This window comes from Macrotis lagotis, chromosome 2 (genome assembly GCF_037893015.1).
Source record: "Macrotis lagotis isolate mMagLag1 chromosome 2, bilby.v1.9.chrom.fasta, whole genome shotgun sequence".
Taxonomy (NCBI): Eukaryota; Metazoa; Chordata; class Mammalia; order Peramelemorphia; family Peramelidae; genus Macrotis; species Macrotis lagotis.
In genome coordinates this window covers 297,424,540-297,437,264 of record NC_133659.1, presented here as the reverse complement: position 1 = coordinate 297,437,264, position 12,725 = coordinate 297,424,540, and the positions used below count along the sequence as shown (strand labels likewise).

The following is a 12,725-nucleotide window of genomic DNA, read 5'->3' as shown; positions in this document are numbered from 1 at the left end:
GTATCAAGTGTCTGAGGCTGAATTTGAAATTCCCATCCCCCTGACTCCAAGGTCAGTGCTCTATCCACTGTGCCATTTAGCTGCCCTATATAAATATGGACACATAGCTTTGTTTTTATTTGTTTTTATAGGAAAGGTTGTGGGATAAAAACAACTCTAAAAGGTATTTGAGTCGGAAGTCTTGAATTCATGTATTAACTCTGCCACTTATGGAACCTTATAAAAATCATTTGATTTCTCTAGGGATGGGGTTTCTCTCTCATTGTCAATTGAGGCAGTTTAACCAAATAATCTCTAAAACCCCATTGAGCTCTAAATCCATGACATTTGTCTCGTCCATTGTCCTGATGTCCCCTGAAGCTCTCTCAGCACTAATAATTTCTTTAGTTGGAGGGATTTCTCTCTACGTAACCTAATAAACTTGAAATCTAATACTTGGAGGGAAGGGAAACACATTAATCTCTTAATTCATTGATTAGGAAATCCCAGCTCTACAGTACCTTCAGCGTGATGTGGGAGCAATACATGAGTTCTTTGGGACTCGGAACCTTTTGTCTAAGATTAATGGTCTCTAAATCATTTTCATGCTCTTAAGTCAAGATCCTATTTGAACTTGTCAGGTGTAAATTTTCACCGTTCAAAGAGATTTGCACTCAGTGAATCAATAAAACAATTTATTGATAGTATTCAAACTGAATTGGTTAAGAATGGATAGGGAGTATTCGTGTGCTTGACTTCCTGGCCACCATCTTCCATTTCAATATTGGTTATGCTTCTAAAGATTGAAGGAACACACACACACACACACACACACACACACACACAATAGATCAAGATAATCAACCCTGGTTCAATTATTACATGCAACCTGTGAATGGCCTAGGGAGGTTAGGATCTGTAATGTTTTCTAGAAGATCCTGTGAGGTGAAGAAGGCAAAAGGACCAAGCATCTTGTAAAAGTATATCACACTGAGTTAAATAGAGCCCATCTGAATTTAGTGTCTGCAGTCCAGTGTTCCCTGCCCCTTATTAACTATTACCTTGACAAAATGACTCCACATTTCTGTATCTCAGTTTTCCCATCAGTAAAATGAAAAAGCTGTGCTAGATAGTCTCTCTATTCTTCTCCAGCTCTAAATTTTTAATGCTTTGTCCTCAAATAGGCCTGATAAAAATGAACATATACACTAATAGAAATTTTTTTTTTGTGTGTCAGGGACTACTCTTAATAGATTCATTAAGTGTTCTGTTTCTATCTATATGTTTCTTCTCTCACTAGGAGAAAGAGACTTTTTTCTAGGTGATTAGATTAAGTAATATTCTTCTAATAGAAGGTAAATTAATTTATTCTTATATAGATAATTTCACAGAAAAATGTCTAGATGTGGAATGTATTTTGTTTTTTAGGAAAGGAAAATCTGTGTAACATGCTATATTAGTCATTACAAAGGCACCATTTACATAATAAGAGTTTTGAGGGATTTGATCCATGGGTTGGGTCCTAAAAGGAGTAAAGGGACAGAAGTGACAAAAATTCCCTACAACATAATCTCTCTCTTATTTTATACGTTTTCTCTAATATACTCCCGATTTTGTGCTATCTTTTACTTTTATTCATTATGTTATTTATACTTATACATGAGATAGTCTGAGGGACAGAAAGTTAAAATAACCACAAAATTTGACTTCTAGAAAATTGATCAGGCATTTAAAAACTTTTGTGAAGTTAAATTATTTGGGACTTTGATTATTCATAAAAAGATCCGTGTTGGCTAAGTAGTTACAGACCCTCTCCACTGACTGATTGTCTTGCATCTTCATGAGATATTTGAGAGGGTGTAAAGGATGCTAAGAATCTAAAATATATGGATGCATCTGTTGGTACTTTGCTGAAATGACTGAGGAATTTACATTATGGTATTATCTTGGATTTGGACACTTGCTGTGTTTATTCATGCATATCTTATTGAGGATGAAAGAGATCAAATCTCAGAAATGGAGTTAATATACTTTGCTCATATTAACCTTTTGTAGATTGAAGTCCCTTTGTAGGTATAAAATTGTTCAGACAGACCTGCCAGAGTTGGTTTTGGATACACATAGACATAAGATCAGAATAGATTTAGGAAAAAACCAGAATGAACCTTGGTCCAGGGTCAAGGATGAAATTTTCACATTAGGATAGACCCCTAAAGACCAAAAACATCAATTTTGCAGTATTAGTAATTGTCAATAATTCACTATTTCTCCTTTTAATAGTAGTCTAGGTCCTTAAGGTCTTATTATGTAGCTAGAAGATTACCCTTTTCTTTAGGATGAAAGTGGAATTCATTAGAATGTTGACATTAACAAAGAATTATGTGCTACTTGTGAATTCTTGGGTATCCTGCATGCAAAAATGTTACCATGAATGCTTGGACAGAAAATATGAAACTTTACCCACTGCTGTAGAAAACTATATGTAAATATACTTTGAGGTTTCATGAAAATTATGTGTGGTCAAATGAGTTAAAAAGATATTTTGAATCAACCTTGCCTCCCAAATCAAATCCAGTTGTTGTGATCATATGGATCTCCTTTATTTTGTGTTTCCACAGATGCCCAGTGCTCTAATTCTACCTTCTATTATTCTGTGTTCCTACTTTAGTATCATATTTAAACTTGTGCTTTTTACTCATTCATTTTTCAAAAAGAATAATGATGGATTCTGATGGATTTGATGTGGAACTTCAGAGCTTTCTAGGTTTACTTTTAGTTAATACTGATCTATTCTATAGCATTTGTCATGTATTCAGTAATAGCTTGGCTATCTTCTTTGAGAAATACATTTTGTCCCTTTATGGCTTCTACTTTTATATAATTGCTACCATTCCTTAAATATCAGACTAATTGCAGAAAAAAATGCTATAAAGGTTGCTTTTTCTCTCTTCCAGATGACTATTTTCTTTCTAATTGTATATGCACTTATTTTAAATGTACAGAAATATATACTGAAATATATATGTATAATCAAAATTGCTCATTTTTATCCCTTCTGACCCTCTATCTTTTGTCCAAGCATGAACTCTTCTCTCTAATTGCCATAAACATTTCTTCCTCTACTACTATAATTGCTTTGTGAGATTAAGTAGTAAATATCTAATTGGAATTTACCTTGGTATTTGGTAGATGACATTTGTAGACATCTAATTTCTGCCAGATTGCTTTCTACTTTTTCCAGTAATTTTTGTTAATTAATGAGTCTTCTCCCCAGTGGTCTAAGTCCTTTGAGTTTATTAAACTTTAATCTACTATGTCCATAGAGTTCAGAATGTTGTGTAGCCTATAATAAATTTTTCTGTTTTTTAAACTAGTATTCCATTGTTTCGACGGTTGCTGCTTTATAGTATGTTTTGAGATTTGATACAGGTAGGGTCCCTTTCATTTCACTTTTTTTTGCCATTACATTTCTTAAAATCCTTTGATTCTCTAGAAAATTAAGCTTTTTTTAAACTTTTTTCTGATGCTATAATGTATTGCTTCAGTAATTTAATTGGAATGATGCTGAATAAGTACATTACGTTAGACAGTATTGAAATTTTCATTGTATTAGAATGGCGATATGACAAACAATTATCTTCAGTTATTTAGACTTTTACTTTTGTAAGAAGTTCTTGTAATGATATTCATATTCTTTCTGTTTGAAGATTAGCAGGAAAATTCCTGAACATTTTATCATTCTGTATTTATTTTAAGTCAAATTTCTCTATCTATTTCTTCTTGCTGGGTTTTTTTTCTTTTGGTAATATGTAGAAATGTTGATGATTTGTATAAGTATATATCATATTCTATGACTTTTCTATTATTTCAATTAATTTTTAGTTGACTTTCCAGGATTCTTTAAGTAGATTATCAGAGATGTGTAAAGCACACATTTTGCCTTCTCTTTACATAGAATTATTGCTTCCCTTTTTTCCATAATATTTTTGTTATAGCTAGCATTTCTAACTAGCTAGAAATCCTGGCTGACAGTATTGGTGAAAATGGACATCCCTGCTTTATCTATGATGTCAATAGGTAATATTTCATCTCCATTATATATATATTTGTGTGTGTGTGTGTGTGTGTGTGTGTGTATAATTTTTTGCTTTTTAATCAAAATGGTTGTTTTAGTAAAAACTTTTACTTTATCTCAATATAATCATGTGATTGATATTGTTTTATTTTAATAATATGATCTAATAAATTTATTGTTTTTCCAAAATTAAGCAATTCAGACACATTATATATTCAATATAATTCTAATATATATTCTTTTAGACATTTTGTTGCAATATTTTTACTTGTATGTCATTCAATTTTTTGCCACAATATTAAGGATAGTGGCTTTTTCCTATTTTATCTCTCTATGGTTGAGATTTCAAGAATATATTTGTATCATTAAAGAAAGTTTGCAGGGTTCCTTCTTCAGCTTACTTGTTTCTTAAAATGTCTTCTGCTCAATCAAAACTCCATTTCCTTTTCATGGCAAATCACACTAAGTATATGTGTACATATGCAAAGGCATATATAATAATACCTGCATATATGTAGGTATATGTTGACCTCATACTTTTGTATGGAGAATCCATCTAGACTTAGATATAGACAGCTATTTTTGCTGCTCTGTCATTTCAGTTGTGTCTGACATTTGGTGATTCTGGGTTTGGTTAACAAAGACACTAGAATATTTGCTATTTCCTTCCCCAATCTTTTTTAAAAGATGAGGAGACTGTGTACCTCCTTGGAAAGAACACTGCCAAGGTAAGTGAGCTTGCCCATACTACTCAAAAATTCTCCATTATAAACAAGGGCTCCACATATGGGTAGTGTGCTTCTGGCTATTGAAACACCTGTGTTTTCTTGGTGTCAATTGTTAGACCAAAATGAACATAAGCAACAGAGAATCAATCCATATTGTTATTTCCTTCCCCAATCTTTTTTAAAAGTTGAGGCAAACAGGGTTAAACGACTTGCTATGGATCACACAGTCAGTAAGTATTTGAGGCCAGATTTGAACTCAGGAAGAACAGTCTTCCTGACTATAGGCCAAGCACTCTACCCATTCACCACCTCCTTATCCTATAGATAGCTATAGATGGTTCTTTTCCTTTGTTCTTGAAGAAGACCAAAATGATATGACTATGTTTAAGACAAATGACAGTGTGTCTGACTGTGGCTTGTCAGAGCAATATGAGCAAAGGATACTACCACAGGTTGGGCAGAAACAATCCATGTGAATACCTGGGGTGGGTACTCTATGCTTACAGATGTCATGTTTTCTTTAAGCTGTTTCTATTCTGCCTTCCTCATAGAGTGCAGCACCCATTTTGATGAGGCCATGCCATGCTGAGAAGTCCTGTACCAATATCTTCCATGCTGAATAATCATTTCTAAAGTTGTTCAATGAGACCTTCAGGGTGTCTTGGGATCACTTCTTCTGACCCCCTTGTGAATGTTTGCCCTGTGTGAGTTTTCCATAAAAAGTTTTTTGGGGCAAGCATACATCTGGCATCCTAATAATGTGTCCAACCCATCACAGTTGCACTCTCTGTAGTAATGTTGGAATGCTAGGCAGTTTAGCTCAAGAAAGGACCTCAGTATCTAGTATCTTTTCCAGCCAGCTCATCTTCAGAATCTTTCTAAGTCAATTTAAGTGGAAGTGATTCAGTTTTCTTACTTGGTGCTGGTAGACTGTCCAGGTTTCATAGGCATATAGCAATGAGGTCATCACAATGGCTCTGTAGACTTTCACTTTAGTATTCAGTCTAATACCTCTTCACTGCCATACTTTCTTTTGGAGACTCTCAAATGCTGAACTAGCTCTGGCAATATGACTGTCAACGTCATTGTCAATGTGTATCTTGCAAAGAACACTGCCAAGGTAAGTGAACTTGTCCAAAGTACTCAAAAATTCTCTATTTGTTATAAACATTGGTTCCACATATGGATGGTGTGCTGCTGGCTGTTGAAACACCTGTTTTCTTGGTGTCAATTGTTAGACCAAAATGAACACAAGCAACAGAGAATCACTCCATAATTTGTTGCATCTCAGCTACAGAGGCTGCATTGAGTGCACGATTATCTGCAAACAGAAGATCAAGCATCAACACTCCCTCCACTTCAATCCTGGCTTGTAGCCTTTTCAAGTTGAAGAATTTGCCATCAGTTCAGTAGATGACCTTGAGACTATGTTCATCCTCATTGAAAGGCATTTGATAAGATGACTGAAACCATCATGTTAAAAGTATGAGAGCAAGGACACATTGTTTTGCTCCATTGGTCACTGAGAAATCTCAATAGCATTGTCCACTATCAAGAACCCAGGTATGCATGGAACTGATGTACAATATTGATGAACTTCTCTCAGCAACCAAATTTTGACATAATTTTCCACAATCCCTCACAACTTACAGTATCAAAAGCTTTGGTCAGCTCTACAAATGTTGTATACAAAGCTCTGTTCTGTTCCTGGAATTTTTCTTGGAGTTTTTGGGCAGCATACTTTCATATTGACTGTTCCTCACTCTTTCTGTAGCTACACTGCCTCTCAGGAAGGAGACCATTTCCAGGCAAAGGATTAGCCTATTGATAAGGACTCTGGCAAGAACTTAGCAGCAATGACTAAAAGATAAATACCCCTGTAATTGTCACAGGATAATTTATTCCTTTTACCTTTTATAGAGATGGACAATGCCTCCTTGAATCCTTGAATTCTTGGGGGTTGAGTTCTTCATGCCATATAATTTGGAAAATTTCAATCAGTTTTTGGATGAACAATGGACCCCCACCCACCTTGTAGATCTCTGAAGGAATAGAATCAGCATCAGGTGCTTTGTCACTTGATAGGAGCCTACTGGCATTCAAAACCTCTTCTTTAGTTGGAACTTCAGCTAGGGACTGACTGACATTAACTTGAGGTAAGTGGTCAGTGGTTTCTGCATTGATTTATGATGATCTGTTAATAACACTATGGAAGTGTTCAACTCATCTCTCTAGGATCATGTCCCTATTGTTAATCAGTGTGGATCTATCATCAGCTCTGAGTGGTTGAGATGTATCATATATCTTTAGATAGTTTTGGGGTGGTTGCAAGGCAATGGAGTAAAGTGACTTGCCCTGGGTCACACAACTAGGTAATTATTATGTGCCTGAGGTGGGATTTGAACTCAGGTCCTCTTGACTCCAGGGCCAGTACTGCCTAGCTGCCCCCACCATTGGGTCTTTGACCCCAAAATAGCCTTCAGGGCATCATAAATGCATTTTACTCTGTTATTGTCTGCATAAAATTGGATTTTATCTGCCTTCATTTTTAAACAAGAGTTCTGCAACTCTCTAAGCTTTTCTTGTACTTTACTTTAAATGGAACTAAATGCTGCCTTCTTAGAAATGATGGAAGAACTATGTTTCTGTTAAACCCTGTGGAGTTCTCATTTTTCTTTTAGCAGCTTCTATATTTCCTCATCATTTTCATCAAACCAATCTTGATGTTTGCAAGTTTTGGCCCAGATGAGCAAAGGCAGAATCTCTGAAAGCTGCCTATAGCTTTTCTGCTCTAATGTTGCCATCTGTGTTGGCTCAGTTTTCCCTCTAAGTTAGCAACAAACCGTTCCCACTCAAGGAGACAGTCTAATCTCTGGACATAAATTCTTTTTTAGTATTCATTTTGCCTTGGTGCCACTGCTTTGGTTGAATGTGAATATTTAGCTTAGAAAGGATGAGTCTTTGATCAGTTCAGCACTCTGAACAATTGCCTTTGTCACTCTCACATCTTGGTCTGTCTCTTCTCCTTACTATCACATAGTCTAATGGATGCCAATGCTTTCTATGAGGTTGCATCCAGGAAGTTTTATTGCATTTAGGGAAATGGAAGACAGTATTTGTGATGACATGAGGGGTATAGTAAAAGATGACCAATGATGTTGCTGTTTCCAAACCCATTCCTCCCAAGGACTCCCTCTCATGTCTGGTAATCTGAGCCTACTCTTGCATTAAAGTCACCCAGAATTAGAAGCTTGTCCTCTTTTGCTACGTAGATGATTAGCATCTTTAGGTCTTCATGAAAATTTTCTATAACTCCATTGGTGTTTGTCATGTGGGAGCATAGGCGCTGATGATGGTGGCATGGTGGTTTTCCTAGAAGTGACAATCTCATTGTCATGAGCCTGTCATTCATTTCTTTTGGTAGACATTCATGAATGTTGACTAGATTAGTCTTGATTGCAAAACCTACCCAGCTTCACAGCATTCCCTTTCACTGTGCCCACTCCAGAAAGACATGTATCCAGCTTCGACTTCACTAAGCTGGCCTACATTTGCCAGCCCTGTTTCACTCAAGGCTGCTATTTGGATACCATACCTACTGAGTCTTCTCTAAACAAGGGCTGTTTGTCTTTCATTCTATCAGATCTTGTATTATCTATGAGTGTGCACACGTTCCATGCATCTGTGGTGAATAGAATTTTCTTTAAAGGAGTTTTTGTAGATTTTTCGGTGTCTCAACCACACCATGGAATTTCCCACGTGCCACAGTAATTAGACCAGGATTTGGTAAGCAGATTTTTAGGGCACCTTTTCTAGTCCCTTCCTCTAATCAGCTGGTGAGCAGTGCAATTTTTAAAAGGGCTGCTCAATCAATCATGGGGATACCGAATCTCATTGCTGCTTTCAATGGTGATATGATCCTATGACCTGGATCACTCATGTGTAGGATTGTGTCTACATATCCCAGTGAATACACACCTGCTGCTTCGTCACTTGTCTGTTGCCACAGGAATTTGAGGAATGGTTATGAGTGATGTTTTTTATTGCGTAGACAATTTGGATTTTAGTGAGGGAGAACTACAGGAAGCCATATGCCTCACTCTTTCTTCCAAAGTCATCATGATGATCCAGCATAGCAAGACAGAGTCAAGACAATGGTGATGGCTTCAGATGCAATGGATGACCTTGGCCTCTTTGATGTCTAACCAAGCTCCGAGTGCTCTACAGCATCTGCTTCAGCTGACTTCATGGCCATTGGAATGAATTATTATCTTCTGCCACCACTGGAGGACTTCACATGCTTGGGGTAGACATCCCTCATTGCTCAGAGATGAGTTTGACTCCCTTGGTTACTCTTCACTGGTTTAGCCCACCTGTTGAAATGGTTTACCGGGGTGTGTGGCCACTGTGCAGGCTAATGCTTCTTGGAACCAAATGTGAGAGTTAGATGGTTCAGGTGGACATCAAAGGTAGAAAGCAGCCCTGAAAAGGGCTCGACAGCCCTCCCACCAAGGTACTAGTTATCTTTGAACACATCTTACACCCCATAACTATAGATACACACTTAAACACACACACATACATACACTCACAAACACACTCATACATATACATGATCGCAGCAGAAATGGCTTTTAATGTTCAACAAGCATTAAAAAAACAGATTCATTAATAAAAACAGATTCACACATGCACATATATTTATATACTTAACATATATTTATTATATATGTATATATCATGATATTTATGTTAGAAAGAGTACTCCATTTGTTGGAGGTGAGGACATGGGTTCTAAAGTCATTCATGACTTAAAATTTTTTTCTCTGACTTCTCATCTGTAAAATTTGGGTGTAAGATATGGCAATATTTTCAGTTTGAAATTATGTTATTAATTTATAGCTTTGTGTAAATGATTGAAAGTTTCTTAACTCTCAAATAATATTTGTTTTAAAAAAGATCGCTAAAAACAGCTACATGCTCAGGACAAGTCACTTAAATGTTGCCTGCCAAAGTTTTATGATCTGTGAAATGAAATTAATACCAGCATCTACTTCTCACTGTTAGTGTGAGAATCAAGAGATACTATTTGTAAAATGGTTTGTTAATCTTGAAATAGTATATAAATGCTAGATATTACTATGAAAAAAATATCCAAAGGAATTACTATAATTTACAGACTATCATTTTGTTTGGTTCAGAGATGAATTTCAAGCATTGTAAAGAAGATATGTTTGGAAAAAAATTTGGAACTTAGTTAATTAAACACATTAAATATTATACTACTGTGGGGAAGTATACAACCTATTCTTCAAATTTTCCCACAACACTTTATGCTTTTGAATCACTCCTTTGACCCCATCACACTAGGATTTTATTTACATCTCTACTTGGCAAATTCACCCTATCCATTATGTAAAACTGTCTCTAAAACAACATTATCATTAGTAGAACATTTTAAAATAAACTAATTTTAGTGGTGCTTACCTCATTCATAAAGAAATGAAATAGACTTTCTCTTTAAACCTTTCCCCATCTATAAAATCTTCGAGTTTAGAAATGATGTCATGTTTGTATTTGCAATATATAAGTAAAATATTTTAATATTTTGAACTTTTTAAAATTTTCAATGTTTTTAAAATTACATGTAAAGATAACTTTTCACATTCATTTAAAAAATTTTCTCCCTCCTCCTTCATCCTCTTCTTCCTGGAATATTGAGTACTTTTATATAGCCTACAAATATGCAATCATGCAAAGTATATTTACATATTAGTCATTTTGAAAAAAAGGCATAGACACAAAAGAAAAAGAAAACTGTGAAAAAATAAAGTGAAAATTAGTATGCTTCAATTTGCATTCAGACTCCCTTAGTCCTTTTTCTGGATGTAGATAGTGTTTTTCATCATAAGTCCTTTGGATTGTTTTGGACCATTGTATCATTAAGAAGAGGTAAGGTATTCACAGTAGATTATCATGCAATATTGCTATTACTGGCTCAAATGCTCTGGTTTTGCTCACTTTATTTTGCATCAATTTGAGTAAGTCTTTCCAGGTTTTTTCCCAATTTATCCTGCTCACCACTCCTTATGGCTCAATAGTGTTGTATTACAATCATATAGCACAATTTTGTTAACCCTTCTTCAATTGAAGGACATCCCTTAATTTCCAATTTTTGGCCAACACAAAGAAAAGAACTGCAAATATTTTTGTCCAAATAAATGCTTCCTCTGCACCCCTTTTAAAATTACTTTGTCGTACAGACCTAGTAAAGATATTGTTAGATCAAAGGGGTATGATTGTTTTTTTTAATTCTTTGATCATAGTTTCAAATTGCTCTTCAGAATGACTGGATCAGTTCACAACTCCATGAACAATGCATTAATGTGGGTGGTGGGGGCCCTGGGCCTGATGTAGGACTGACTGTGAAGCGAGGGCTTCTGGCTGCCACAGAACATGAGTTGGGCTGACCTGGAGCAGCTGGTGTCAGCAGCTTCCGGCAAGCCTGCTGACAGCTGGCATCATCTCTGTGTGCCTCCACTTCAAGTGGTTTATTGCTAAGGCATGTGCAATTCATCTTGGCATCCGTGAGAATGTTCCCCACCAGGCACATTCCCCAATATCATTCTTAAGAACGTGTATACATCATCACAAAATGGATATGATTTGTCTATGAATGTGCACAATTTTCATGCATCTATGATGAGTGGAATTTTTTTGAAGGAATTTTTGTAGAATTTTTGGTGTCTCGACACCATGGAATTTCCCACCTGCCACAGTAATTAGGCCAGGGTTTGGTAAGAAGAAAATTCCGACATTGGAGGAACCAAGACAGGCCCCCAACACTCACTAAATTCTGTGGGAGCATCTGGAGGTTAACTTTTCATTTATGTATATTATGCTATGGGATCCAATTTTTCTGGTCATCACCCTGGTTCTGAGACACCCTACAGTGCTGGCACAGCTCACATTTGGCCTTTACTACTACTAAATCATGGAAATGGCTTTTATTGGTCTCTTGTATTTTCCCAATTTATAGACATTAAGCAAAAGGATTTCCTAAACATGCTTGTACATCACCTGGCCAACATTGGGCTCATCACCTTCTCCTACAACAACAACATGGTACATGTGGGAATGCTGGTCATGCACCTAAATGACTTCTCAGACTTCCTGCTTAAGGCAGCCAAATTGGTCAAATATGCCAAATATCAGCGGCTCTTTGAGACCCTGTTTGTGGTGTTCAGTGTGATTTTTGTGATCACTCATCTTGGTATCTATCCATTCTGGGTCCTAAACACAACCTTGTTTGAGAGTTGGAAGATCATCAGACCTTATTCCTCCTAGTGGCTCTTCAAGGACTTACTCCTAATGCTACAGGTTCTACACATTGTCTAGTCCTACCTAATTGCTCCAATTGGCCCTGGTTTGAGGAAAGGTATCAAAGGATGATTGAAGCGATGTGGAGAGCAGCTCAGAAGAGGAAGATGTGCCCACTGGCTACAGGAAGCATCCCTATGATGGCAGTTCCAACAATGGCGCCAACCAAGTTAATGGTCACATAAAAAAAAACCAATTGCTGGGCAGAAGAATAGGGTAGACTGATATAGCGACTCTGGGACACATGAACTTTCAGGGTCACTGGAAACCTGCTCCCCATGTCTGTTTCCCGACTCATAGCCCCACTCTTATGTGGCTGTGAAGACCCACCAGGCACTGAGGAGAGAAAAAAAGAAGCAAATATTTTATATATACCATATGTATATGGTTTGATGGGTTGGGGCACAATTCTGAACTGAACTGGACTTCCTGAGATATGCCTTGCCCAAGTTCAAGTTCTGGCTGCATTTCTGGATCACGTTGACTTGGCCATGGATCACCATTCCCACCTTCATTGCTACTTATATGTCTCTGGCCCCTTGGAATATCTGAATAGAGCTGCT

The 12,725-nt window shown here is 36.5% G+C and overlaps 1 pseudogene; it reads left to right on the top strand.

Annotated features, from left to right (window-relative positions):
* LOC141512247 (ceramide synthase 5-like) overlaps positions 1 to 12,382 on the top strand; it is a 154,558-nt pseudogene extending 142,176 nt beyond the window's left edge.
* Positions 12,383 to 12,725: the final 343 nt, after the last annotated feature.